This window comes from Psammomys obesus, unplaced genomic scaffold (genome assembly GCF_907164565.1).
Source record: "Psammomys obesus unplaced genomic scaffold, mPsaObe1.curated_primary_1811, whole genome shotgun sequence".
In the NCBI taxonomy this organism is placed as follows: domain Eukaryota; kingdom Metazoa; phylum Chordata; class Mammalia; order Rodentia; family Muridae; genus Psammomys; species Psammomys obesus.
Window position 1 is genome coordinate 1,641,620 of NW_026596089.1, and position 26,613 is coordinate 1,668,232.

General features: G+C 42.2%; 1 protein-coding gene across 5 annotated transcripts in view; it reads right to left on the bottom strand.

Annotated features, from left to right (window-relative positions):
- The window catches only part of Hivep2 (HIVEP zinc finger 2), a 197,219-nt gene that overhangs the window by 83,968 nt on the left and 86,638 nt on the right, over positions 1–26,613 (bottom strand). For all 5 annotated transcript variants that reach the window (XM_055627705.1, XM_055627707.1, XM_055627703.1 and 2 more), the window contains one exon: positions 840–941. The gene's annotated coding sequence lies outside the window, so the exon portion shown is untranslated. The remainder of the gene's footprint in view (positions 1–839; positions 942–26,613) is intronic.

Genomic DNA, 26,613 nt, shown 5'->3' on the forward strand with positions numbered 1-26,613 from the left:
CACACACACACACACACACACACACACACACACACACACACACACACGGATCTCCCCCAAAGTAAAATGTGATATTCTCACATTACTTCAATATTACAAGGATATTATCAATAAAATGGCAAACAAAAGGGGGTTGTGAGTGTGGCCTAAGAGTGGTGCCTGAATTTAGCATGTGCAAGAGCCCTGGCTTCACTCCTCTGCATCTAATGTAACAGAATGAAATAAAACAGAATAGAAGATAGAAGAAGCAATTTCAAAAAGCAGGTGACGTTTTCCAGTGTTCACGTACAGTCAGACTGCATGGAGCATGGAGATGATACAGTGGGTAAGAGCATGTGCTGAGCAAGCTGGGGGTGTGCGTTCAGAGGGCACCCAGGCAGGGCACAGTTTGTAATGCCTAGCACTGTGGAGGAAGGAGCTTTGCAGGCTTACTGACTGCCAGGCTAGCCTGCTGGTCAGTGAGAGACAGTCATAAACAATTATGACAGAGACAGATAGAGTCGGAGATGTGTCATCCTCTCCTGGGCTCTCTGTACGTGGGCCTGTGTACTTGCACACACATGCACACACCTCCTCCCCCACATACATCATGCACATATACCATCTCTCCAGAGACATCATATATAGATGCACAAGCACACACACAATTTTATATCTGAAGTAACTGTACAGACTACAGGACAGATATACAAGTACATTCACTGCGGCTATATCCCCAAAGTCTATCATTTGTTCTGAGGGCTCCAAATTATTCCTGTCAAAATCTCATTGAACACTTACTTAATAATCACATGTTGGCAAGTAAACTCAAACCACAGAAAGCAAGAGCCCTCACTTACCTTTTGACTGACAGTTGAGAGAATGTTCCAATCAAATCAATTCACTTAATCTTTCAAGTACACCTGATTATTGTTGTGTTTGACAAAACGCACAGACTTCACCTAATGAAAACACAAACAGAAGAACATTTAAATCAGGGCTTGATGGTATCTGTACATTAATAATACAAAATTCAAATCAAGACTAGAACGGTGTCTTTTCTGTTACTGTGCTACAAAACAAAAAAAGTATATGGTAACTGGATTAAAATTTCTAACTGGGGTAAACGAATGTTAGGACAAAGAGACGTTAAAGACCCAGAGATAAAAGAGAAGAAGAGTTAGTTTTCAACACCGACTGGCATATGGGAATAACTGACCACATGATTAGAGGACATTAAAATCACCCAAGGCAACATGGAAAGAAGAGGTGATCTGGAATAACCCCGTTAATGCTGGTAAGTGCCTGACACAGTGAAGTTGAAGGTTGCATTTCACAAAAGCCACCAAATGTCTGCAGTCTCTGCTAGGGGGCAGAAGCTGACACCTGGACTGATGATGTACACTAACAGTGACCAAGCCTCCTTGAAAATAATTCAGCAACTGGGGTTTCCTTGCTAGGGTGAACATGCTGCCTCGTTTCCCTCAGCAACAGTTCACAGCAGTGAAAGCTCATCAATAACTTATAAATACAATCAGCTCATTCCACTCACTTTGTCATCACAACACCCATCCTGAGGTTCACAAATCAAATTACTGTCTCAGTTATGGGAGTTCCAAGCAAAAGTGAGCAAGAGCTCACCTGGAGAGAGACTAAAATAGGCACTAGAGGGCCAAGCAGAGAGAAGATGACAGAAAATTACAAAGCTTCAAGCTAATCCTGAATTGGGTCTACCTGGATTAAACTCAGTATTTTCAAACAAACCAGTATTTTAAAGTCGCAGGACATATCACAACCACATCCTAGTCAACGTTCAAGCCCATATTACAAAAGCAGATATACATAATTTTTACTGCAGAATTCTATTATGAGATAACTACTTACTATATATATTAATGAAATTAATCAGTATTTAAAAGAAAACATGTTTGAAATAGATTCTCTATCCGCTTCTAGTTTCAGATGATATTCACTCAAAAATGCTAATAAGGGGTAATATAAATGATGATAGGCATATATGCCAAGGAGAGCCCTACAGTAGCCAGGGAACTATGTATGAATTTTCAAGAAAACCTAAAGCCTAGATTCTGGCCTGACTGCTGTTTATAGAGTGGTTATTCAGGAAGCTCACTTGGGCATGGACTCAAGAGACTTCTTCATTAGCAAAGATAAACAGTCCTTATTATCTTTCCAGAGTTCCTGCCATTAGTGTGACAAGACAAATGTCATATGCTTTGTCTATTAACTTATTCATCCATTTATTTCTATGGTGTTCAGAACACAACTCAGGTCTTTGCACTCGCAAGCTAAGAGCTCTGCTATGCTTGGCACACCCAGCCCATTCTGTGTGAGCATGTGTGCATGTGCACGTCTGCCTTTCTCTCTGTGTGTCTCTGTCTCTCTTTCTGTGTCTCTCTGTGTTCACCCCACCGTGTGTGTGTGTGTGTGTGTATGTGTGTGTGTGTCTTTCAATTTTGCTGAATACAAATACAATCTTGAGGAAGCACTATTTCTAAATTTTTGAGAAAGCGCCAGATTGATTTCCAAAGTGGTTATATTGTTTACATTCCCACCAGCAAAGGAGAAGGGTTCCCCTTTCTCTAGTATGTGTTGTCACTTGAGATTTTGATCTTAGCCATTCTGATAGGTGTAAGGTGAAATATACTATACTATACTATACTATACTATACTATACTATACTATACTATATTCTATCATATATAATATATTATAGTATACTATACTACTCCTAGGCATATATCCAAAGTATGCTCAACTATACAACAAGGACATCTGCTCAACCATGTTCTCAGCAGCTCTATTTGTAGTAGCCAGAAGCTGGAAACAACCCAGATGTCCCTCAACAAAGGAATAGATACAGAAATTGTGGTACATTTATACAATGGAATATTACTCAGCGATTAAAAACAAGGAAATCATGAAATTTTCAGGCAAATGATAGAAACTAGAAAAGATCATCTTGAGTGAGGTAACCCAGAAGCAGAAAGACACACATGGTATACACTCATTCATAAATGGATATTAGTCATATAATATAGGATAAACATACTAAAATCTATAGTCCTAAAGAAGCTAAACAACAAGAAAGACCCTAGGGAAGATGTTCAATCCTCATTCGGAAGGATAAATAAGATAGACTTTGGAAGAGGAGACAGGTAACAGGATAGGAGCCTGCCACAGAGGGTCTCTGAAAGACTATATGGATCAAAGTATCGAGGCAAAGGCTGAGATTCACAGCCAAACTTTGGGCAGAGTGCAGGTAATCTTATGAAAGAAGGGAGAGATAGAAAGACCTGGAGGGGACAGGAGCTCCAAAAAGAGACCAACAGAGCCAAAACAAACAAACAAACAAAAAAAAAAAACCTGAGCCCTGGGAGCCCTGCAAAGACTAAAACCCCAACCAAGGACAATGAATGAAGAAGACCTAAAACCCCAGTTCAGATGTAGTCCATAGACTCAGTATCCAAGTGGGGTCCCTAGGAAGGGGGGCAGAGATCTCTGGCATGAACTCAGTGACAGACTCTCTGATCACCTCCCCCTGGGGGGTGCAGCCTTGCCAGGCCACAGAGGAAGACAATGCAGCCAGTCCTGATGAGACCTGATAGGCTAGGGTCAGATAGAAGGAGAGGAGGACCTCCCCTATCAGTGGACTAGGGGAAGGGCATAGGGAGAGAAGAGGGAAGAAGGGTGGGATTGGGAGGAGATGAGGGAGGGGGGCACAGCTGGGATACAAATTGATTAAATTGTAATAGATAATAATAATAATAATAATAATAATAAACTAATACGATCATTATTCAATGAACTGCAAGAAAGCAGAATGCAAACATATCTGTGAACACCTAAAGCTGTGAAAATATCTGCCTTTCCTTTTTTGTTATGCAAGCACTTTAAAGACTGTCATGTAACAATGGTACCCAGGTTCACGACACAATTTGTGAATATTTGCTAGGATGGGTGTGTGCAGAAGCTCATGCAGTGCTTCTTTCATTTGGTCACTTTCTAAAGTAGACTAGGCCTCGTCCGTCATGGTGCAGAACATACTTGAAGATTCCTTCTTACTGTATAATTTCACTTCATTGTGTGTGGCTGTGTGCCGTGAATGCATGTGTGTTCGTATGTGGCTGTGTGCACCTGTGTAGAAATCAAATCATGTCAGTGCCTTCCTTTCTAGGTCTCAGGTGTATTTTTGAGGCAGGGTCCCTTGCTACACCTGGATCTCACCAGCTGGCCAACTGACCCCCTCATCCCACCTGTTTCTGCATCCAGTGCCAAGGCTGCAGGTGTACACAGCCATGCCTGGCTTTGTGTGTACATAGGTGTCTGGGGGTCTGGAGCCAGGCCCTCCTGTTTGTTCACCAAGCACTTTACCACTGAGCCATCTTCCAGCCCACAAGCTTGAAATTCTTTAAAATCTTTTGTTACTGAGTTTTCAATGTACAGTTTGAAGCTAACCAGTACAGACGTGGTGGAAATCTAACATCCCTTTCCAGTCTTGCTCATTTCTTAGAATGTGGTTTCCTTAAATTATGTAATTTTTGTCTCCTAAGAAGTCTTAAATTTCTGAGTACAACCAGTTATTAGGCCCATATGTTATTAGGCTCATATGTTAAAAGCCTTTCACCTACACAGCTGCAAGTATCTTTTCTGTATCTGATGTGGAGAGAACAGTGATTTCAAATGATTTGGGGGCATTTTCAGTGTTTGCATAGTGCCTAAAAGTGGTGGAGTTACCTCCTGTCAAAGCCAAGAGCAGTAAGGAAAATACATTATTCACCTATGAGTGACCTGGTTACATGACTGCCAGTGATTAGCATAGAAGATACAATTCTATTGCCCGTAAGCCTAGGTGGGCAAACCGCAGGACATTTTTTCCCCAGAAATGTTTGTTTCCTTAAAAACAAACAGTGACACACAGCATCACAGTAGATCCCCCACAATCCTGTACTACAAAACAAACAGTTTCACAACCAGCTGAAGGGGCTGGGTCTAAACTGCCTCCCTCTGCCTTCTTTTCCTGCTGCCCACACCACCCTTGGCATTAGTGCAGAGAGAGGTGCGGCTCAGTCAGTGTGCTCTGGCCCCAGCAGAAAATCAAAGATCATCTGAACTTTGCGTTTCAATCACTTTCATGTTAGAAAGTGTCCAATCAGTAGAACACTATCGTTAGCTACTCCTGGACTACACCTGTCACCAATTAGTCTGTTTCAGCTCTTTTTGTGTAATAAATCAGATAAACTGACAGTGCTGGGCTTGTCTGGCTGGGCTAGATGGATGGCTTTCCTTGGTCATACATAGGGACCATGCTCTGTAAATTCATGGTATACTTCACGGGGCAGGGTAGTACTAGTCTGCCACGGTGCTCCTCGAAGCAGCTCACAGCAGCTGGCATGAGCTTGAGTCCCCATGTCCTTACAGAGCTGAGCAATCCTCAAGCACTATTCTCTCACTGGCAGTGAAACCAAGGCTCAGAAGGTCAGTACCGCCCAGGGTCTGCAACTAGGAAGCCATTTCTTGGCTTCTTTTATTCTATGTCCCCTTTCAAATCCAGGAACAAAATTTTATCATTACAAAAAAAAAAAAAGAAAAAGAAAACAGACTGGAGCACTAAGTCTGTTAAAATTGTTTCTCAGTTTAGGATACAATGGAAAGGGGGAAAGAATTGAGTGCAGAGGGAGAACAGACCCCAAACACTACCAATGCCACACTACAACACTCTCTAGCCTTCCTGCTTAGTTGCACCTGCTGGTTTCCCTTAGAAGTGCACACCAAAACTGCAAGTGTTCGAAGCAGAAAAGCAGTGCTGTTCCTGTAACCCAAACACAATGATCTATTATGTGCCCCAGCATGAGCATATCTCACACAGACGCCCTTGTACTGCGCATGCATTCTTTCACTCGCTATTCTGCAAGCAGTTCTTTGTTTCTGTGAATTAGGAGTGCTCATTTTTACTAGACACATACTCTTTCACAGGACTAACATGAAGTACTTCTTTCATTATTGCCGCATGTGGAAATACCTCAAATGTTTCTATGCTAATTTATTTCTGTATCACTAGAAATAAAATACCATTTTCCTTACAATATTATCAGAAGCAATATTAGTAAGCCAAAAGTAGGAACATTTTATGAACTTATATCTAACCAGATCAGATTACTTAAATAACTTATAAAGTAGCCAAAAATAAAGTACTCTACATTCAGCAAATGTCGTAACTTTGTACTCGACACTTTTTTTAAAAAAATGGTTTATTAAATACAAGTTGTACCTCAGTTTCTTTTTTATTATTTTAATAGTGAGGGTAACTCTTTTCCCATTCAAAATACTTTTATTGTCTTCTATCTTTAATGAAAATTTTACCTAATCATATAATTTGACCATGTTTAGATTCTGGCTTTACTTTAATAGTTACACAGTCTTTTATGTGGTGTACATATCTGTGTGTGTTGACTTTTCTGCAAAACTTTACATTTATTTGTAAATACTTAGTGATTTAACATATCTGCCATTTTATTTAGATCTACAGCATGAGGTACATATAGAAATTTTTTACAAATTCCAAATTAGCCACAATCTTATTTATGAAGTTAGCATTCTTCACACATTTTTCCAAAGGTTTGTTAAAAAAAAAAAAGCTTTTAAGATTTCTTTTTAAATTTGTAGTCTGTAGTAGGACAACCTCTGCTCCTCGTTACCTTTATTCTGACATCCCTTGATACACATGTGCTTGCAGCCTTCTCAGCTGCTTCATCCCAGGCTCCACAGCCTTCATTCTCTGGATGAGATGCCCTTCACTTCAATAAAACTCAAGAACTTCCATTTGGATTAGGGTTAAAATGGTGTGTTCCAGAAACACAGTATTTAGGTGTGATGAATGGAAACTTCGCAGCACCTTAGTTTCCCATGTTAACCAAACACAGTATGTTATAAGTTATCTCTATGTGTATGACTTTGACTTTAACTCAATAAATGTTCATATTTTGTTAGTCTCCTTGCTTTTCCTGTTCCCATTTCACTTGCTAAAAATACATCATTCCTGTCCAGCAGCTAATTGTGTTAATTCCCTTTAAGTCCCCCAGAAATACTATTCTCTACATGTGATCAAACAGTGATTAAATAGAAGGTAATTTTAATTCCCATTTTATATTTATATTCCCATTTTAGTTTTCTTGACAAAACTAAGCTCAAATTATACATAAACTCTACCACTTCCAAAAACCATCCCCATTTAATTGCCCCATCTGAAGAACCCTGTAGTTCATTTCAAACAAAAGTGGATCGCTCAGAAAGCCCCGTATAAAGTTCCTTCCTCCCTCTTTTTTCTCTAACACCTCCTGTTTCTCTGTCATCTAGATTTGGACTCAATGATAGAGGAAAACAAAGTGTAAGCGACTTGGGCCTATAACAAAGCAGCCATGTCAGGAGACACAGGCCTGTCATCTCAGTATCTAGAAGGTAGAAGCAGGAAGATGGGGCATTTAAGGTCAGCCTTAGCTACATTGCAAGTTTGAGACTAGTCTGAATGACATGAGAGCCTCTTACAATGAAAACAATTTAAACTTAATTTTTTGTACTGAAAACAGTCTACATTTTGTTGTGCATGTTAATTATATCCATAGGTCATCATCCTTGATTTACTGGGCACTCTTCAGGTACTGGAAAGTAAGCTTGCACTTCAGTTAATCTAAGTGGTTCATACACCTAGAATCTGCATTGGTAGGTAAGAGGTCAACACACAAAAGTGAAAGGAAGAATGCAAGTCAAGTACCTCTGGTAACCGTAGGTACCTAAGGACCAAGGCTGGCTCTCTGTTGACTTTAATAGCCACACTCTATGTGTCGAGTTGTGTGAAAGTACAAGTGACCTGTTTCTCTGTTTTACTGAAGAAATATGTAAAGAGAGTGGCAGATATTTCATCTAAAGCATGTTTCTTCAAAGATTACAAACTGTCTACAAATTTTCTTCCCTGGAGTTCAAAATAGCAGGCTGAGTGGGAGTGAGACAGAAAGAAAGAGGGAGCTAAGGAAAGTAAATCATACAGTCTGCTCCTCAATGTGAGGTGTCTACAAGAGGCCACTTGAAGAGATGTATATGATTTATGTGAAACAATAGTTTGAGCCAGAATGCAAATACAGTTCAAGTGACTTCACATAGAATCTTCTGGCCACACCTAATGTGTGTGTGTGTGTGTGTGTGTGTGTGTGAGAGAGAGAGAGAGAGAGAGAGAGAGAGAGAGAGAGAGAGAAGTGTAAAGGTGGACCCTGAGTGTCTTCCTCCAATAGCTGTCCCTTATTTTTTGGAACAGCACATCTTTGAACTTGGAGCTTGCTACTTTGCTAGACTGGCTGGCAACAGCCCTGGGGACCCTGTCTCTACCTCAGCCTGTTCTTTAAGTAGGTGCCGGGGTCACAATTCAGGTCTTCACAGTTGTATGGCATGTGCTTCGCCAGTGGAGGACCAGCTATACGACAAGAATAAGCTAACATAATCATAGGTACAGAAAGGGCAAGTGCTTTGAAGACGGTTGCAGTCTTGGCGGAGCTTTTTAAAACTTTAACAGACACACAGTCAACAGGGGAGCTTGCTAAATTAAATTGGTTCTAGACCCTGTAAGTCTAAGATGAGCCCCAAACCTGACTGATGTGCTCGTGTGAAGGCTACATTTGAGAAGCGAGATTCTCAGAAATTGCCAGCCAACTGCAAATGCTCACTAAGTACCTGACTTTCTGCTAATAACTGGAGGAAGTAATAAAGTCTATGACTCATGCCCTGAACCACACACATACCATACACACCACACACACATACATACAACAGATACACACAAAGGCACACACACACACACACAGAGACACACATAAACACAGTTTTTTAAAAGTAGGTGCTCAATGCTAAAATGTGTGGTGAGGATCCTAAGAATAATAACTGCTGAGAACAGGCAGAATTCAGCCTAGTGAATAGCAACTGTCAAAGGCTTCAGATGTGCTAGGGGTATAGGCCCCATGGTGGAATGGGAAGTAGACAGTAATGAAGACAGAAAAGGGCTCCCAGAGCAAGCAAGAAGGTAGCGTTCAGCCAGTTATCACACCTGCTTTGAATAGTTCTCATCAATGGTGACTGCCAGCCAGAATTCACTTTTAACCAGGGGAGGGAAATTTCAGCTCTGTGTAATATTTTCAGGCCTGAGAGTTATAATCCTATAGTGAGAACTCGATAGCTTGTCTTAGCCCTATGCAAATTCTCTGCACTAGTATCAATAACAGTGTTAGAAATGACATTTTAGGTGTAAGCCTAGGAGCACAAAATTATCATTTTATTTTGCATATACATATATGCATATGTATATCCGGTTAACATTTGTCTTTAAGGATAACAACTTTAACAGAATTAGGGAACAACTTTTCACTGTAACATAATTAATAATTTTCTGTTAGTGTTTGAATATTACTTTTACTGCAAAAATGTTTCTTCTCCTATACAGTACTTGGGATGGCACAAACCCACACAACACCCTCAACTGCAGCATCGTTCTTCCTTTTCCTCCCACACTGGCTGACAATAGAAAGAAACATACCCAGAAACAGAATGAAATCATTAATGAATTACACCTTTGGATTGCTGTTTTTTTTTTTAACTTCCTCTGAGACATTTTCCTGCTAGCACACATCACATTGTATATATTGCACAATAGATTCAGTAGAAAAGCAAGAGTGAACCGAAAAAACTACTTATATCAAAGTAAAAATTCCATCGTGGGACTGTTCTGAAGAAGGTAGCTTAGCATGGGGCTGTAGATGCCTAACTTCCACCAACAAGAAAAGCATTTGGAAAAGAAGCATGTAAGCGTCAGGATAGCAACCTTGCCCTCTACTTCCACCAGTCACAGACCAGACTCCATCACCTTACTAAAGCTCAGAAATGAATTTGGAATAGGCCTCCACATACCATGCTTCACACTAATGCTAACTGGCTTATTGCATTAACTGTCCAAGGTACATGTCTGTTATACAAACTCCACTGTAGTGCGTGTCCCTACAAGAGAAATCAGAATTTAGGAAATACAAGATGAGAGCACTCTGGCATTTCAAAAACCCAAGGTTTGAACATCACAAGGTACTATTATCATGACACTCATTGTAGGGAACTCAGCTTCCTCCAGGCCATCAGTCCCATCAAGGCCCAGACATGCAAGTACTCCTTAACAGTGAGAAAATGTTCTCCGCATAAGGATTCTAAATTAAGTCTAACATATAAATAGTTGTAGGACATGAAAGAAAGTACAAACCGGCATGAGCTGGTAAGACCATCAAGCCTACCTTCCACAAAGCTCTTCACCTTTCTACTCAGAACTCTCAGAGCTCTCTCCTAAGTCAGTTATGCTATGGTGCCAAACATCTACTTCATTTCTCTAAACCCGCAACAACAAAGGATGCCAAAGTTTCACTGGAGGTGACCAAAAAACAAAAACAAACCTCATAGTGATTTGTTGTTAAAAGAATATAAGAGAAAAACACAGGGAAACACAGAATCTTGGGACTTTCTAAAAGTAGTGTAAAGAAGTAAATAGCTGTCAGTGTAGCTACACACTGGGAGGCGGGGCTTTGCTAGAACAGGATGGAGAAACTCCCCTCTGTGGGAAATGTCATCATTAAATCCGGTGAGACACCCAGCAGGCAAGTCTTGTCATACAAATCAGGACAAGCCGGGTTTCATTTTAATTTTCTGTTTGAACTGAATTGGCCCTTTTGAACACAGACCATCAGTGATAAGTCTCCCTTCCCGAACCCTCACAATGTGTGCATGGCTTTGGGCTACTTATGAACAGGACAGGATCATTCATACTCCTTAATAGCTACCACTGTAATCTTCTGTGATCAAGTATCTACCTGCTTTTACAACTGCCAAGGGCATCATCAGAAGTCATGAAGTTGTATCTGCAACAGCACAGCCTCTTACTACAAGCTTGGAGCTGTGGTTCAAACAGGGTTCACCTGAGACTTCCCTTGCCAGAACTGATGTCTTTGGGAATCTGCTGCCAGGCCTAGACTAAAAGAAGGTCAGTGCACCCCTCCCCAACCCCCTCCTGGGGAAGCTGTTCAACTAGCTTGGTTGGTTCCCCTGAGCCAGGCCTAGAAAACCCTTCAGACTAACAATAGACCTGGCAAAGAGTTGCTCTCTTCCCCCAAACAGAGGGGTGGGTCCTACTCCCAAGTGACAGGCAGGTTGCAAATTTGTCCCCAGCAGACACCCAGAAGAAAGCACAGCCAAGCAGAGCAGTTAAGGGTGGCCACTTGTGGCTCAGACAAATGCAAGCTCTCTCAGGACTAGGACTGTGAAGACGTATATTGCACATAGGACATCCTCCTGGCACTCGGTGTGAGCAAAGCCCAGGCCACAGTAACAACAACCTGGCCAGAAGACAGCCTGCCCCACACATCAAAGCCAGAGGCCCTGGGAGCCTGGCCAGCAGCCAGAGGCCCTGGGAGCTGCTGGGGAGAGCACTGCCATGGACGATATGGAAAGGGCCCTGGGTAGAATCTGAGTTCCAAGCACTGGGAGGTCTTCTCAGAGACCCTGCCCTCTCCGTCAGAGCTGTGACTTAATCTCTTTGAAGAAATAAAAAAGGAAAAGAATATACATTCTCCAACAGTTCTGTCTGAAAGACAGATACCACAATGCAAGCTGAATACACTCTGGTCCCCAAAGCCTGCAGCCAAGACCCAAAACAATAGAGTTAAGTGAGATATGGCACCCTCGCTCTTTATCTAAAGCCAGGCTGAAAGTGAAGGGAGCAATCTCAAATATTTAAATGCAAACATCATAGTTGCACTGTTACACCCTCCCAGATATTTCTCACCAATTCTGTTTAATTAGAGTCACATGTTAATTATAACCTGACAGCTCTATGATCTGGCAGGGCACAGCTAGCAGTCCCCTTTTAGATAACAAAGATTTAAGGTGAGGCTTCAAACTCTGGCTCACAAGCATGGCACAGCTCTTGACTTAGAAGAACCTACTGGAGAGACTTAGCCACTTACTCAACAGTAATAAGAGTTAGGTGGGATTGCATCTTAGGCTCACATTTTCTTACAGGAGACAGAGGCCCTGCCTGTGTAGGAGGGCAGTGAAAACAGCACAGTCTGGGGCAGTAAAGGGCTTCCTGAACAAACTTGAGGATCTGAGTTCGGATCCAAGGCCCTCCACACATACAAAGGCAGGCACCCCATGCTGGGTGGCCTTGTGGCCAGCTAGTTTTGCCTAACCATTCATTAACCTCCAGGTTCAGGGAGAGACTGACTCAGAAAATAAAGTGGAGAGTGAGTGAGGAAAACACCTGATGTGGACCTCTAGCTTACACGCGCACGCACACACACACACAATCCTGTAAGGAGGGAAGAAAAGCCTCTTTCGTGGTCGTGGTATGTGACAGCTGAAGCTTGCCACCTTTGAAAGCAGAGCAAAGAGCAGAGACATGGGACCTTAGCAACCCTAAAGTGAGTGGGCTCGCTGCGAGAAGCCACGCTGCAGGAATGTTCATTGGAGCACAGCAGGCCTGTCAGGTGTCTTTTTCAAAGGAAATGTATGTGAGTTGAGGTCACTCAGTGCTAATCGGGCCTGTACATCTCAGCGGTGAGGCCAGCACCACATGCTCCATTAAACCAGCAGTTTGTCATAGCTCCGCCTGTCATCCCTAATGGCATGCTGGGGGTGGAATAACTTCCAACTCCTTGCTAATCCGGTGTGGGGATGCCAAGGTACAGTGTTTTACTTGATTGCATAAAATGGAGAGCTATTTTCAGCTTCCGCATCACCACTGTGGCTCCTTCAACAATCCTAAAGCCATATTACAGTCATCTCAAAACATCGTTTTAGTTTTCACTTACGTTGACATAAGCAAACACTTAAAAGGAATCCTGGTAAGCTCCAAAAGATGAAGGTGCCAGGCGGAAGAGGTAAAAAATAAAAGCAAAGAGTTTCCACATATTTACCATTTAAAATGGTCACAGTTACACTGACAGTGGGCAACTAGCACTTTGCAAGACTCCAGTACCCGAGGGCGCCAACCGATTTTGTCTTAGTCACACTTCTGAAAAGGACTTTGAAGAAAAACATAATAATAATGGAAATTTTAAGGCTTCTAACAGATATAGGAAGACATTAGCTATTTCTGTAATTATTCCCTTAGGACTTGTGCTGGCTATTCTGAAAACAGGATGTTTTGTTTGTTGTTCCTCATAAAAGACACCCAAACCAGAATCAGACTCAAAAACATCCAAACTACAGATCCATGTGAAATCTGGTCATTTTCAAGAATCCAAACAGAATTTTTATTTGGGTATTTAAAGTTTTTGCTCAACGTGAGATAACCTCAGGAAGTATGTTTCTTGTTTTTATGAATGCCAAAAGGGCTAAGACAGTTACATAACTCCACTCCACACCCGCTCCACATCCCAGCTCCGAGAATTCCAGCCTAGCTGCAGCTCAGTCTTCACAGCTAAGGCGTCACATTTTAAAATTAGCTACGATTAATGTGAAGTAACTAGATACTGGTTCCAGGTGGTTAGAAGAGGCTACATCTAATTAATAAGGCTTGATAGTTTTTATCTTTTATGAAACCAGAAAAGACATAATTGTAACATCTAACTTCTTAACAAACTTGACTGCCTGATGATGCACAATTTGGTTCCAATTTCAATCTCTGTAACATAATAAGGACTCCAGGAATAATTCTCTCCTAAAGTTACTGCAGTGCACTGTACTGTGAGGAAGCCATTGGCACAAAAGCATGAGTTCAAATAGGACTGGATTCCGAGACAACTGTAGCTGAGTGCAGGCCACACACACAGGGCCATATGTGTCCGGATCAAGAATGGCCTCTCGAAATGAAACTGATTTTTTTGCCCCCAAATATTTCCTCTCTACAAGTGGAAGTATGCATGTTCCCCTTCCCATTCCTGACCCACAGGCGATGGAGGATAATGGGGAGGAAGTGTCCAGAGCACATCTAGACATTCTCAAGCTGGTGGCTGGAATCTCTGTTCTCTTACCACTGCATTTACAAAATACCTGGAAAAAAATCAAATGAAAACTGCTCTGCCACCATCCCACCCTGGATCCCACTCGAACTAGCCTAAATACCATCTACTCCACGAAGGCAAGAGAATGCTCTTCCAAAGCTCTACAGGCTACAGCCAACTAACGAGACTTAGTGACTGTGTGTGTGTGTGTGTGTGTGTGTGTATGTGTGTGTGTGTGTATATATACATGTTTATAATGTAAATATTATATATTTATTTTTACACATATAACTAGAAAAGGTGCCATTTTGACAGCTAACTATTCCAGTCTCTGTAGCTGGCTATTTCTGTCATTTGTTAGTCTATTACACACTATGCTATGACATTAGAAGGTTACAGGATCATCTCTGACCTCAGAAATTATATGACTGAAGGAGGTCTGAGCTATGCGAAGTGCAGGCCACAGGTTACAAGAGAGTCTAGGGAGGGTAGACGGCTAGTGTCAGCAGAGGCCTGAGAGAAGAGACTCCCAGCATTCATCAGCTCACAGTTGCCAAGGAGACAGGGAGAACACCAAATTTGAGAGGAGTTATGTTCAGTTTGGGAATAAACTCAGAATGTGGCCTAAGGCACAACTTAGAGAAACATCCAAAAAGGAGCAGTGGTACTTGCAGGTATGGAACACCATGAACATGTATATGCATACAACTCGGGAAATCCAAATGCACCAATTAGCATGGAGTGGTGCTCAGAACAATGGGCCCTGTAAGCACACTTCAGAAACTGCAGGCCGTAAGAGGCCCTGTGGCTGAAATTTGGCTGAATTCATAAAGTAAGGACAGGTATATAAAGAGGCTGAAAAAAAAACAGTGCACAGAGCCACTGAAACTAATTAGGAAGAGTTACTAACAGGCATCAAATACAAATCTGCAACAGCTAAAATCAATCACGGCTGAAATGTGTCACTGAGTTTCAAAATTCGGAAGCTACTGCGATATGAACTTAGGTGGTCAAAATGATGAAAGCATCAAAGCAAGTAATGTAGTAGCTAGGGAAGACTGGGGTGGTTGTATTATCATTTGCTTGTTTTTTTAAAGATGGAAAAGATTTCAACATTTTTCAGTGTTCCACATTGAGAAGTCTTTAATAAAAAGACCTGAGGGAAGAAAATAACAACATCCTAACATGATTTTACAAGATTAAATTTTGGCCACAATGAAGAAATAATTATAAGTTGATTGTGTTAAAGTAAAACTTCAAATTCTCAACAATTAGCAAACCACTAATATTGATTTATGGACTCAGAGAGCCTTTAATCAAAGGAATATGCTGTTCAGCCATAAAAGGAATGAGTAAGAAATCACACAGAACTGTGGAATCCGTACACAGAAAAGTCTGGGCAGAGGTGGCTTTCCACCAGCTATTTCCAAGTTGAGATGAACCTTCAAACTCACCCACAGAAGCCCCTGCTAAAAGGCAGCTCTTAAATGAACAAAATAACAACCACTTCCATTGGAAAAATCTAACCAGTGTTTATAATGTCTAAGATACTATTTGCGACAAAGAGGAGGCCCAAACTGGCCACTTAAAGGACATTTTCAAACATTTTCTCTAGCAGAGAGTTGTCCTAAACCTGGTGTAGGGCCTCAGTGTGGAGGAAGATCTGGAGCACCCCGAGGAGAAGCACTGCTGGGCACCTCAGAGTCAGCACCAAGGCAGACCGGCGTGCCTGGTCCTACCAGGTCCTCTTCTTGAAAGTCACTTCACAACAAGGAAACTGGCACATTGAAAATGTTCAACAAGAAACAATTCTATCTGCAAAACACTAGCGGAACTGTATGATGGTTTGCTTGTGTGGTGCTAACTGAAAACCTTGTTTTTATCCATGGGATGAAAAATTCAGTTAAGAGTGTGTGTTCCTTTAGACCTTAGAACATGACATATGAGGTTGTTGTCTGAAAATGAAAAAATAACAGAAGTGCTTTCTTATTTCTTTTACAAGTTAAGATTTTTCTAAGTACTCTACTGTTAAGTCTTAAGAGAGCTCAGGAAAAAAATAAAATAAATACGAAAGTAGACCAACAAGAAGGAACAACTTCAGTGGGCCTAAAACACATAAGACCCGAAAACAGGTTCTGACTCCTAGCCAAAAACAGGGTCCACTTCCGTTCATCCTGGCTGTTCACATGTAAACTCACACATATGCCCCAGGCATTATACAATTCCTTTGTAAGATAGAACAGCTCATTTTTATGGTCAAGATTCTGTTTAGGCCACTCTAGTTTCTATAAAATAGAGGCTTAAAATTTGATCTTACTCCTGGAAATATTAAGTAAACGAAACATCTAAGAACAATAATGGGATTGAAACATCATCAGAGAAGAACAAAGGCCGGCAGCCATTTACTGACGCAGTGGGTTCCGGCACTCTATGGAGTGATCACTGTGTTTCCCACTAATCTTTTAGGAGGCAGGTAAAATTATTTCCCTCCACCACCGCCCTGTTGCCCACTCATGGCCTCAGGAGTTTACAGTTCTTTTCCATGGCTACAGAGGAAGTGCTAAAGACATGAATAAATTTATTAATGGATAAATTTATTAATTATTACATTTATGTGTTTGGAGGATTATCTACCTGCAGGAGTCAGTTCTCTCCTTCTACCACATAAGTTTCTGGGATTGAACTCAGGTTTCCAGGCTTGGCTGCAAGCACCTTTACCCTTGAGTCATCTCAAAGGGCCCTAAAGTATTTTTATCCTCTGAGATGAACTCTCAACTTATCTTGAAGAGACAGATATATAAATTATGAAGATTCCTGTTTTCAAGAAAGACAAAACACTGGCACTCACTCAAAACAACTGGCAAAATACCCAGCACTCAGGAGGCAGAAGCAGGTGGATCTCTGTGAGTAGCCACCCTTGTCTACAAAGTGATTTCCAGGTCAGCCAAGGCTACACAGAGAGACACTGTCTCAAAAAACAAACAAACAAGACAAAAAGGAAGAAAGGAAAGAAGGAAGGAAGAAAGGAAAGAAGGAAGGAAGAAAGGAAAGAAGGAAGGAAGAAAGGAAAGCGGCAGGCAGACAAATCACATGTGCACCCCATTTTCAAATTCAAGGCTTGTGGCAGTGGGAGCAAACCATGAAGAGTTAAAGACACGGGCTCATTCCTGGCCACTCAGTGAACCGCATAGCTGCTGCCCTGTGAAAAAAATCAAAAGGTGGGGTGGACTGCAGTCACCAGGTCATCCTTCACGGTGATGTGGTGCTTTCAGGCTCAGAGCAAAGCTCAGTATTCCAAAATCAAATCACTTTTTCTTATACAGCATAAAACAGTGCTTGACTTCACTCACTGTCTTAATTTATTTTGGCTCTAGAAAGTGTTTGGTGCTCTCTGATGTCAGTTAAAAATCAGTATGCTTGGGAGATTCTCTACACCTGTGTCCCTCTAGATGACTTTGGGAAAGGATGCCATGCTTCCTGTCTCTAGAAATGACAATCTGTCCCTGCTGTCCTTGAATAAGAGCCAAGATTTTTTTTTTTAATTCAATACACACAGCTCTTTAAAATTTTGCTGTAACTTCATTATTGGAAAATGTCTTTAATTTTTCCAATGAAAAATAGTGTTTACTTTTCTTTTAACAATGTTCCCTGGTAGGCTGCCATGCTCCAGTGGGTCGCAAAGCACATATGAGCAACACTAATTGGACTCCGTGGGCTTCAAAAAATAAAAACTAAAGTGGACATGAAGTTGGGAGGAGGATGTGGCATGGGAGAGGTCCACAAAGAGTTAGAGGAAAGGAATGAGAGGAAGGGAGGGGTTGACCAAGCACATTGTCTATCTGTTTGAAATTCCCAAAGAAGAAATAAAAACACCCTCTAAAAATCTTCATGATGAACTTTTCTCTTCTTAGTATTCAATTATTCATTCCACAAACAAATGTACACTGCTGTATGGCATGGTTCTAATCCCTATGGATGTCAGAACTAGTGAAGGGCAGACATTGAAAACCAACTGTTACTGGTTGAATCCAATTAAGAGAAGACACATAGTATCTGAACACTTAATGAAATGCTCTCTGAAGTTCAAGACCTGAGGCCACACAACTGGAAGCACCCACCAGGGTTACATTTCATCTCTAAAGCTGTCCAGTGTCCCAGGGCACCCTGGATCCAGCTTCAAAATCATCAGTAAGAAGTTCTAGAAACTTCCTAAAGGAAGTGATTGACTACCACTCTCACATGCTGACGTTGATAAATTTAGCCACCTAAGGTGTTCATCTACACAGTTTGACAACTTTAGAGAAAAGGGCCAGGGAAAAGAGGGTGACTGCTCAGAATAACAAGACCCCTCAGACTTTCCCAGGCCCAAGAGTAACAGTCTCCTGGTATAAAATGGCAAGTTGTCATTTGTCATTTGATGCACAGAGACTCAGGTGTTTTGTGTTTTCTTTTGTAATTAAGCTTTTGTTAGTTTCTTCTCAAGCTTGCACAACATATACCTTCTTGTTTTCTCTTTAGAACTGCAGGAGTCCAGTTTTGTTGTTGTTTTAATTTTTATTTTTTTATATTAATTACATTTTATTTGCTCAGTATCCTGGCTGTAGCCCTCTCCCTCATTCCCTCCCAATCCCACCCTCCCTCTCTCATCTCCTCTCATGACCTTCCCCCAGTCCACTGATAGGGGAGGTCCTCCTCCCCTTCCATCTCACCCTAGCCTATCAGGTCACATCAGGACTGCCTGTATTGTCTTCCTCTGTGGCCTGGTCAGGCTGCTCCCTCCTCGGGGAGGTGATCAAAGAGCCAGCCACTGAGTTCATGTCAGAGACAGCTCCTACTACCCTTATTGAGGAGCCCATTTGGAGAATGAGCTGCCAGGTACTACCTCTGTGCAGGGGGTCCAGGTTATCTCCACAAATGGTCCTTGGTTGGAGCATCAGTCTCAGAAAAGACCCCTGTGCCTAGATTTTTTAGTTCTGTTGCTCTCCTTGTATAGCTCCTGTCCCCTCCAGGTCTTTCTACCTCCCCCTTCTTTCATAAGATTCCCTGCACTCTTTTCTTACAGTCTTTAGTGAGCTGGGATCGTAATCCATAGTTACTATTCTTTTCTTCTCTTGGCAAACTATGTACATTTGGCAAAGACTGTACATCACAGCACGGCCACAGGGAATCCAAGGAAATATTACAGGCTCCTCTAAAACTTACGAGAGGAGCAAGCTACAGCTGGGTCAGTTTGTCAGTTCTCTGGGCCTGGGACTGAGAGGGAAGGCTCTGACAGGAGCAGGAACTCTGACCTCTCTACCCAGCGCATCTCTCCGGAGTGATACAGATGGCCTCCCTTGTAACAGGTGCCGGCCAGACTATGCCACCTGCTCACCAATCTCTCACTTCTCATCTTATTTGAAAGAAATCACATTCCCCAAGTTCACTTTTACACCTAGCATACACCTAACATTTGAAATCTGGTCTGTGTTTCCCCTCTAGACTAATGTCACAAATAGTATCTGGCACTCTAGGCCATCCCTCCTAAAGCTTATATAACTGGATTTAGAATTAGCCCAAGGCAATGTAATAAGAGTACCACAGAACCTGCCAACCTTAGATGGCACAGTTTCTTGCCAGATAGCCAAACTGAGGACTTGAATATCTAAAGCTGTCTTTCCAAACATAGGCCACAAAAGACCAGGAAGAACTCCACGAAATAAGTGAACAAGTAAGACTAACAAGACACACTGACTCTGAGGCGGAGTGACCTAGCGAAGCAGCGGCAGGAGCAGTCTAAGTGGCTCCTGTCTTTGTCAGAGGCAGCAGGGTTGGTTCAGTTCCTGGCAGCAACAGGGTTCAGAAAATGGGAAGGAAGAGACAGAAGAATGAAGTGAGTCAGAAGCAAGGGCTGTCCTTGAGGAAGGAGCCCTGGAGTTCAGGGCCAGAGGGACAGGGAATCCCTGCCACAAGCCAGCAGGGGAAGTCCCTGGTTGGGGCTGCTGCTCACTCAGTCACAGACTATGAATACGCACTATTTAAAGAGTTAACTCTCCCTATCCTTACTTTCTCACTCTGACCTACTCAAGTTTTGCACTGTTGGTAAAAGTCCGGTTCAGGCTGGAAGATACACAGACCTCAGGTTTCTTGATAGCCTATGGTGGTTTACAAGTACAGACATTTTACCTCCCTGGGGACATTGAGCAATGGCAGTGGCTACTTCTCACGTTTAAGATTGGCAGGAGAGCAGGGCTGGGCTACTGTCATCCACTGGTGGAGGACAGGGATGTTAGGAAATATTTCCCAATGTGCAAGACAGTCTCCCCACCAAAAGGAGTAGCAAGAGCCCTATAAATATCACACTTAACCAAAAGAAAGTCAAGCAAAACCAACCAGGTACTGCCTAGAATTCTCAAAGTGCAATATCTGGTCTTCAATTAATGATATAAAAATCAAGGCAGCCCAGCTTCCTGGAGGCTGTCAGATGGAGTAAGCAGCCAATCCGATGTTGCCTGGATAAAACTGAAGTTTCCTTTAGCAGAGAAACTGTGCCACAGCGGCTTTTTAAGCATGTCCATAAACGGCAACTGTATTCCTCATCCAGCTTCAAATGACAGCCAGGAGCAGGGAGTAATCTCCTGTAGGGCTGGTTCTCACCACATCAGTATTAAAGCAATTAATTCTCCCCAGCAAAGGCCTTCCCAGGACGCAAGGGTGAGGAAGGATGGAAACAGTCATGTCTGCCAGGGCATAGGTTCCAGGAGGGCATAGGCTCTAGGTCCACCCTGCCACAAACAGCTGCCTGACCCAGGCAGGAGATGTCAGCAATCCTTGACCCTGCTATCTCCAGCTGAGAGTCAGTTACCTCCAACTTCCTTTACCAAGTCTCACCCACTGCCAGGACTACTACTTCCTTCTCACAGATAAAGAGGCAAGGATGTTGCTCCCAAGAAAGGAGAAAACTGAGCTGGGGAATCCTCTTCATCCCTCTGACCATGTGGGTATCTGCAGGGTAAGGCTGCCACCAATCCCTCCACCACTGCCAGACAGTGAGTTATTCTCCAAAGGGAATATTTTTTGAACAAGCTAGATAGGCCAAAACTCCACATAGCTCTGAAGTGTATCAGAAATGCTGACCTTCAGAAATCGGAGAAAATCTCTGTGTGTGCAGCAGAGAAGGAGTGTTCTTTTCACTACATCCCCTTAATACCACACACATGTGTGAAAGGGCAATGATAGATGAGTTTATGGTCAAATGTAAAAAAAAACTTTTGTATTTACTAATTCTTCGCTGCGAAGTTCAGTAATGGGAAAGGCAGAGGTGGACACTTTGGTTACAAGATGCTAAGAAAAATACCAATTTTTTTAAAAAAGAACTACATTCTAAAAAAAGAACTGTTTTTACTTTTACTTTTAATTATCTGTGTGTGTGTGTGTGTGTGTGTGTGTGTGTGTGTGTGTGTGTGTGTGCGCATGCGCAGAGGCCGGAAGAGGGCACAAGATCCCTGGGCCTGAGTAAAAGGTGGTTGTGAGCTGCCCTACATAGCTACTAAGAATGCGACTCCAGTCCTCTAGGAGAGTAACAAGTGCTCTTAAGCCCAGTCATTTTTCCAGCTCCATTGCCTGAGTTTTTTATATTGTGCTCCATTCACAGGCTTAAAGGCAGTTACTGAAATGGGGTAGTGGTGAAGGTACACTCTTGGGAGTATGAAAAAACTTAATTATATTTTAAATATAATTTAATATAGCACAGTGGAAGCATGTTAAAGTGAAAGCTATAATGACCTCTTTCTCTGCCATCTCAACATTGTCCTTATGTCCCAGGGATTTGCTTTCCCTGCAGAAACACCAGATTTTAGCATGCATTTGAAATCTGAGACTTGATAAAACATGCTTATTTGCTAGTTGTGCTGTTAGCCCCCCCCCCCCCCCCAGTAAGGGCTAGTACTTTCAGAACTCTCTCACTCATCTGTTTGAGTGTACTTAACAACTATTATCTCATTACCTTTACCACATCCTGGTAAGGGCTAAGAGGCAGATACCATCCATCCACTGTCCTCCCTTCTCACTGAGAAGCAGCAAGGGGTTAAAACACAGGGACCTTCACATCCCAGATCCAATCACTGCTCCCTTTTCAACCCAGGACTCTCCCAAGCTGCTTCCAAGGAGAGAAAAAATCTCCTTGAATCAGAATAGAGATAGACTTGCTGTACAAGTGTTAAAGCTAAAGGACAGATACAAGAAGCTTACTCCCCTCTCGTCGTAAATAACTCTAACATGACTGATGCACCACAAAAATCAATAGCAGGGCAACTGCCTTTTTTGGAACTGCCTGGACAGTCAGCTGGAAAGGGGGCATTGCTAAGACCAGGCACATTGCCTGGATCAAGCACTGAAAACAAGATGCACAACAGAGAAGGGTGAGCAATTTACTTATTAAAGAGACAACTGTAAAGTCTGACACAAACAGACAAGCGTAAAGCCTTTACTACACAAACCAAAAGCTTGGCTAGGCAACCAAAAAAAAAAACTGCAATAAGCAGTAAGATCTATTTCTTCATTTCCAAATGTCTAATGCCCACTTTATCCCTAAGATGACACAGAAATGGTCTGCAGGGAGGGCTCTTGTGGAGATGGGCTCCCCAAAGCAGAAAACAAAGGGGGGTACCTCAGCCCCTCCGACACTAACATGGTGTTCTGTGAAAGACCGCAGTGAAGATAATGGGGATTTTTCCTTTGCTTTGATTCTGAGGCAATCCACATTTTCCTCAAGGCCAAAAGTCCAGCCAACAATGGCCTAAATCATTTTTCTCCATGGTCATTTTTTCCCCTGTATTATCCATGAAGGAGGTGGTGAGGGAGCTGTTGTGAGATTAAGGATGACAAATGACATCTCTGTGACCCCAATTTTAATTTTCAACTTATCTAACTGCAACTAGACATAGAGTGCCAACAACAACAATTTTAAGTCTAAAACATTGTAACATGAAGTCACCCAGTGCTGTCTATTGGCTTAAAATAAAATAAAGAAGGCAGAAACCCCATAGGCTCTTCTACAATAAACTATTCTATGGCACAGGCCTGGTTCGTTTACAACTCCTGGAAATAACCATGTGTTGGTCAAATGTTCTTATTTCATGTGTTCTCATGGCCTTTTAGGACTGGGGCAAATTGTTTTCGAAGCACCATCCGGCCATAATAACCAGGTTACCACTGATAATTATGCCTGCCTGTCTATAGGTTTGTCAGCTACAGAAATCCACAGACGCCCGTCATAATGAGCAGAATTTGACTTCTGGCACAGCTGGGCTGACCACATCACATTAGGAAAACAAGCTCTTTGCAATAACCAGTTCTGGGCATCACTGGTTAAAAAAGACTAGTTTCCTGTTTTTCTCAAAGACTTCAGAATGTGGGTATCGCTATTTTTTACCCCACCCACACTTCTTCTCTTTAATTGTTGAAGATTAGATGCTGTGAACACCTAATCATGGGTAGTACGTACGTATGTGTGTGTGTGTGTGTGTGTGTGTGTGTGTGTGTGTGTGTGTGTGTATATATATATATATATATACACATACACACACTCTGGTTTAATACACTCTGGTTTAATTTCAGATGGGGTTTGTCCGTTCTGAGCCAGGGCCTCACCTTTGCTGAGACAGGATTGGGGGATTAGGTGTGAGCTTCTCCCAGCCCCAGCTATCTCAAAAAGCTGCCCTTAGGCCTGTGCCTGGGTTAGAGAGGTGCTGCTAGGTCCTTGTAGCTGACTCTAAAAATGGCAGGTTGGAGAAGACTTGGGGATTGTTATTACAAATGGAATTGCACCTCAAGTTTGCTAAGCAAATCCCACAGTTAAGAACCTGGTGTGTGTAAAACAAAAAGTAAATATAACATCCCAATGTAGCATCTACTTATAACCACGTGGCCATTCTTCTTCCTCACTGGGAAATGCTATTTTCTTTTTTCAGGGACTTTTAAGGACATGTTTGTCTTGTACAAAAAAAGCAGGGCAGTTCTGCTTGACTCTACCACTTCAGTCAGACCCCTGCTCTAAAGCCACTTCCTTCCAGACCCCACAGACTTATCAGTGTGTGTGCAAGCAGGCTCATGGTTGCTCACTCCTGTGAGCTCCCCTGCCATGTACACACACACAGGTGGATGGAAGGATGATCTATGTTTGCCTCCTGGAGGAGGGGTATAACATTATTTATGCATCACTAAAGCCACCTAGAGCCTTAAGCTGAGCCTAGGTCACAAGTTCATGTCAAGCGACAGATCAAGGAATTGTGAGTTGAAATCTATTTCTAATAGCATCTTCCTAGTTCCTCTTTAGTTTTTTGTTTTGTATTGTTTTTTTTATGGATATTTGTGGTTCCTAACTCCAAAGGAGTACAGTCAAAGGTGACTTTCCTGTCACAGTTCATCCAGTGTCTATAGAGCTCCTGTCAGGGACCATGTATGCTAAGGAGCCTGTAGCCTCTCAGAGATCTTGGTCTATAAGGAAGCAGATGCAAACAAAGTGCAGGATGAGGGCTTCCAGAGAGGTCATGAGAATGGAGAGAGGAGGGAGACACAGCTCACAAATTAGCGTGGGCGGCCAGGCCAGGCCCAATGCAACCGGAAACCAACACACACACACACACACACACACACACACACGCATACACTTGTGTTCTTATTGAGCACACGCTACAGGAACTGAAAACAGTTTTTCCCCTATAAACTTATAGTTATTTTACAGGAGAGAGAAGGAGCTCTGTTCCTTCAGATCTCATATATTTCTCTAAACAGTAAAATAAGTAAGAAAATCCAAGGTACAATCACACTTAAACACACACACTGATTCTGAGTGACACCCACTCAGGTTAATTATGACCAAGAACAGAAACACTGAAATGGCCCCTGATGTGGATAAATAAATATACAGTTCTTACTGACTGCTTTGGGGATTTTATAATTACTTGTGCATATACTCATAACATTCTATAACCTATCCATTTCTGTAACTTCCACCACTGACAGTTAAATATGATTTATCTTTAATATTTTCTAAAACTTGAATAAGAGAAACAGAAATTGTTAACCTCCATTTCATAGAAGACTTGACTATATTATCAAGGAAACTGAAACTTGTTGAGACTCCATTTGCATACATCCGCTAAATGGAAAATGCCTTAAAGGAACTATCTACCAATTAGTTACCAATAATGACAACCAAACTCAAGTATTCAAATGCTGAACCAAATTCTTAGAGGACAGTGATAGGCAGATCATAACCCCTGCTTCTGAGTTTGTTGGTGAGCATGATCACTGTCCTCCATGCCACTAGGCAAGTCCTCCCCATTCACTGATATCAGTTAGAATGGCCTTTCCGGGACCACTCACACTATTGACTTGTGAGATGCCACTTACTCACAAGTACCTGAAACGTGAGTAGACCAGACCTAATACAAAAGCACTCCATGAGCTTGGAGCAAGCAAGATGACCAGTCACAGCAAATCAGTATTATTTCTGGGCACCCTTGGGTCCAGGAAAGCAGCGGTTATACAGCGGTTGGGTTTTGCCTAGTTGGGGCTTCCTGTTGTTGTGAATTCGAGGGTGTGCGTGCCCCTGTGTACTTGGATGTATCCAAGGCAGAAGTCAACATCATGTGTCATTCCTCAGGAACCATTCCTGTTTTTTTTTGGCTTGGTTTTTCATGGCAATTGGAAACTCCCTGCGTTTGCTAGATTGCTTCACTGACCAGTGCTCTAGGGCTCCTCCCTCTCGGTGTCCTCAATACTAGAATCATAGGCTCATGCCACCATACTGGATTGTATGTGAGTTCTAGAGATCCAACTCAGGTCCTTATACTTGCATGGCAGGAATTTTACTAAATAAGCTATGTCTCTGGGCTCTTGTTTTTGTTGTGTTCTGTTTTAACATATATGCACATTCTTCCTATCAGCTGTTGCTAAAATGTAATGAATATGGAATCTGAATAACCCAAAGAACAAGTATGTTTTCGCTTTCTTTCCAAGTCCTCCATTAACTGCCCTTAAAATTAGCCATGCCGTGCTCAACAATTTCGTGTCATCTGAGTTCTAAGTTGTCAGTCCCACACTTGCAGAGTATAAATAGATCCCACTTGGTGTGTGGAACTTCTGTTTAGGAAAGGATTCCATTTCAAAGAGGGCTCCGAAGAAAGAAGGGGTGACCAAGCAGACCAGACAGGACAGCAGTCTCAGTGGAGACTAGAATTCCGTCCACCTGAGGGGACAGATGGCCACCCGGACAGCTGCAGGAAGATGGGTAACAGCCAGTGGGCGCTTGCTTTCTGACACGATTTTAAAGCAACAACAATAAGAAGGCAGTACTTCAATTTTCCCATTGTAACTTAAAATATTTTCTAAAAAGTTTTATGTTCATAAAGTTAGGGTGATAGTTAGGACCAGCACTTTCTGTTAAGACCTTGTTATGAATTTCAATTGCTGAATCTCTGCAGGTCTACATTCTTCTTTCACACTACAGCAGTTTCTAAACGTGAGGAGCGATCCTGCTGAACTAAACTATGAAAGAAAAGAAAGCAAATGCCATGTGCTACTTGTAGAGGTGATGGACAAATCTGTCTTT